Genomic DNA, 4,170 nt, shown 5'->3' with positions numbered 1-4,170 from the left:
TTCTAGGAAGAACGTAATTTTATCAGAGCCAGAAGCTGCCCCTGTTCATTTGTTCCACAGCTCATCTTTCTTTCACACATTTGCAGTGTGTCTTCTGCATGGACCTCTTCTGCCACAAGCAGGGCAGAGAGGGGCCCTCACACAGGCACGTGCTTGCCTCCTGCTGTCTCCCCTGTCCTTTAGGACAAATGAAAAGTTCAAGTGTGATTCAACAGCCCAGCTTTACAGAAAGAATCCTGACGGCTGAATTTACCTTGCAGTAGTGAAAAGCTGCGTTTTAGGTCAGGCACTGTATGTAAACTTTAGTCACACATGTGGCCATTAATAAACAGGTTCTCCTCCATTGTGTTTAATCTCTCAGTAGGCCTTAACGAAAAGAAATCCCAAAGGAACAGGGTAAAGTCTCTATTAATGATGACATTCTCAGCTGGGCACGGTGGCCCACGCCTATAATCCAAGCACTTTGGGAGGCCGAAGCGGGCAGATTACTTCAGGTTAGGAGTTCGAGACCAGCTTGGACAACATGGTGAAACCCCATCTCTACCAAAAAATACAAAATTAGCTGGGCATGGTGGTGCATGCCTATAGTCTCACGTATTCAGGAGGTTGAGATGGGAGAATCACTTGAACCCGGGAGGCCGAGGTTGCAGTGAGCCAAGATTGCACCACTGCACTTCAGTCTGGATGACAGAGTAAGATCTTGTCTGAAAAAAAAAAGAAAAATCGGCTGGGTGCAATGGCTCACGCCTGTAATCCAGTACTTTGGGAGGCTGAGGCTGGCGGATCACCTGAGGTCAGAAGTTCGAGACCAGCCTGACCAACATAGAGAAACCCCGTCTCTACTAAAATACAAAAAAATTAGCCGGGCATGGTGGCACATCCCTATAATCCCAGCTACTCGGGAGGCTGAGGCAGGAGAATCGCTTGAACCTGGGGGGCGGAGGTTGCTGTGAGCCGGGATCACGTCATTACACTCCAGCCTGGGCAACAAGAGTGAAACTCCCTCTTTAAAAAAAAAAAAATCATGTTCTCTTTTATGTAATGGGACCTTTTGCTCAGCGGTAATACAGTACTTAGCAGAAATGAAAAATATGGTCTCCATGGTGCATATCCCCTTTTTATTTATTTCATTTATTTATTTATTTATTTGAGACGGAGTCTGCAAGCTCCGCCTCCTGGGTTCACGCCATTCTCCTGCCTCAGCCTCCTGAGTAGCTGGGACTAGAGGCACCTGCCACCACGCCTGGCTAATTTGTTTTATATTTTTAGTAGAGATGGGGTTTCACCGTGTTAGCCAGGATGGTCTTAATCTCCTGACCTCGTGATCCGCCCACCTGGGTCTCCCAAAGTGCTGGGATTACAGGCATGAGCCACCGCGCCCGGCCTATTTATCATTTTTTTCAGATGGAGTCTTGCTGTGTCTCCCAGTTGGGAGTGCAGTGGCGTGATCTTGGCTCACTGCAACCTCTGCCTCCTAGGTTCAAGGAATTTTCCTGCCTCAGCCTCCCAAGTAGCTGGAATTACAGACATGCCTCACCACACCTGGCTGATTTTTGTATTTTTAGTACAGACAGGGTTTCACCATGTTGGCCATGCCGGCCTGCAACTCCTGACCTCAGGTAATCTGCCCTCCTTGGCCTTCCAAAGTGCTGGGATTACAGGCGTGAGCCACCACGCCCAGCCCCGCCTTTCTTTTTTTGCTGAACCGTTTAAGAATTATTTGCGGCCGGGCGTGGTGGCTCACGCTTGTAATCCCAGCACTTTGGGAGGCCGAGGCGGGCGGATCACGAGGTCAGGAGATCGAGACCACGGTGAAACCCCATCTCTACTAAAAATACAAAAAATTAGCCGGGCGTGGTAGCGGGCGCCTGTAGTCCCAGCTACTCGGAGAGGCTGAGGCAGGAGAATGGCGTGAACTCGGGAGGCGGAGCTTGCAGCGAGCCGACATCACGCCACTGCACTCCAGCCTGGGTGAGAGAGCGAGACTCCGTCTCAAAAAAAAAAAAAAAAAGAATTATTTGCAGACATCCAGATATTACAAAATTATGAGTTCCTAAGCTTTTCTTTATAAGAATTTTGAGCTTTAGCATAGTGGATTATTTTATATCTAAGAACCCATAATTAAAGAGACAAGTCTCATTGATCTGTGAACTCTTAGCCAGTAAAAAGAAAATAAACAACTGAAATGCAGAGGCAGTTCATAGATTGACATTTTACTCTATATGACTTTTGATTTAATTTTGTACTTAAAGACTTGCTTCTGCGTTGAAAAATAACTTACGTGGTAAGGAATCAGATACTTGACGAAATGTAACTACCACAAACAAGACTATAAACTATATTATGGTTTACAGAAATATATGCCATTTTAATTGGAGTAGAAAATTGTAACTGCCTTTATTTCATTTTATTTTTGAGACAGAGCCTCACTCTCTCGCCCAGGCTGGAGTGCAGTGGTGCGATCTCAACTCACTGCAACCTCTGCTTCCCACATTTAAGTGATTCTCATGCCTCAGCCTCCCGAGTAACTGAGATTACAGGCATATGCCACCGTGCCTGGCTAATTTTTGTATTTTTAGTAGAGACAGTGTTTCACCATGTTGGCCAAGCTGGTCTCGAACTCCTGGCGTAGTGATCCACCTGCCTCGGCCTCCCAAAATGCTGGGATTACAGGCGTGAGCCGCTGCACCCGGGCATAATTGCCTTTAAATAGTAATTGTAAATTATTTCTAGGTTACCTGCAATCTAAATTACTAAAATTAAACTAGGATTTTAAAAAGATACGCAGAGACTCTGATAGGCTGTTCTTCAAGGCAAGGACTAAGCCTAGGACCACTGGGACATAACAGGTGTTATGGTTAGTGAATAAAGTCTTTCAATAATAGATTTTATCTAACTACAGAGTAAAATTCTGACGGTTTGCTATAGTTCCTTTTCTTGGAAAGTAAATCATCCATGTTCATCATATATAGGCAGTGTGTCTTCTTCCTCTAGGCCATATAACACTATATATCTCAGATTTGTTTCTGATTATATAATATATGCTACATCTATGTAACAATAAAAGAATTGTTCTTTAAACTGAAGTTCCATCTAGAAAATGACTTTTGACTGGGCGCAGTGGCTCACGGCTGTAATCTCAGCACTTTGGGAGCCTGAGGTGGGCAGATCACTTGAGATCAGGAGTTCAAGACCAGCTTGGCCAACATAGTGAAACCCTGTCTGTACTAAAAAATGCAAAAATTAGCCAGGCCTGGTGGTGTGTGCCTGTAATCCCAGCTACTTGGGAGGCTGAGGCAGGAGAATCATTTAACCCAGGAGGTGGAAGTTGCAGTGAGCCAAGATTGTGCTATTGTACTCCAGCCTGGGTGACAAGAGTGAAACTCTGTCTCAAAGAAAAAAAAAAATGACTTCCTGTTATGAACCTTATCTGTTTTCCGAAGGAAATGTGGGCTAACGGGTTATTACTACTTAACATGCAGCATTTATTTGCTTTTTGCTTCCTTAGCCTTCTTTGTAAATGTTGGTGACATCATTATGGTTGAGTTCATTCTGGATCATATATCCAGTTCTTTTTTGAACAGTTTAATCTTAAAAAAAAGTTGCAAGAGAGAACAATACCCATATACCCTTCATCTAAATTTACCAATTGGTAACATTTTATCATGTTTGCTTTGCTAATCTCTATATTTTTTCTTTCGTTCCTAAACCACTGGAGAGTTATTTGCAGACATCCAGACACTTCAGCTTAATCCCATAAATACTTCAGCTTAATCCTCTAAAACAAGGGCATCTTCTGCATGACCACAATACAACGATCAAATTCAGAAAATTTATATTAATGGAGTACTGTTCTCTAGAGTGATTACAGTCTATATTCTGATTTCCACAATTGTCCCAGTAATGTCTTTCATAGCCGAAGGAAGGAGGAAGGGATCTTTCTGGTAGTCGCACATTGTTGCCAAAATGAAATTCTTTTTTCTTGGAAGTGTCTTTCCTCTAATTCCATACTTGCCAAGCAACTGACACTGATTTACTCTCCCAGAAACACAAATACCAGGATGGGGAGGCTCTATATGAGAGGTAATTACTGTTTCCTAAATTGGCATAATCCCTGTAAATTGACAAATTGAAATTCTTGTCTAAATTTAATTTCATGTGAACCTAATT

The sequence above is a fragment of the Nomascus leucogenys genome, chromosome 14 (assembly GCF_006542625.1).
Source record: "Nomascus leucogenys isolate Asia chromosome 14, Asia_NLE_v1, whole genome shotgun sequence".
NCBI lineage: Eukaryota > Metazoa > Chordata > Mammalia > Primates > Hylobatidae > Nomascus > Nomascus leucogenys.
This window is presented reverse-complemented; position numbering follows the sequence as displayed.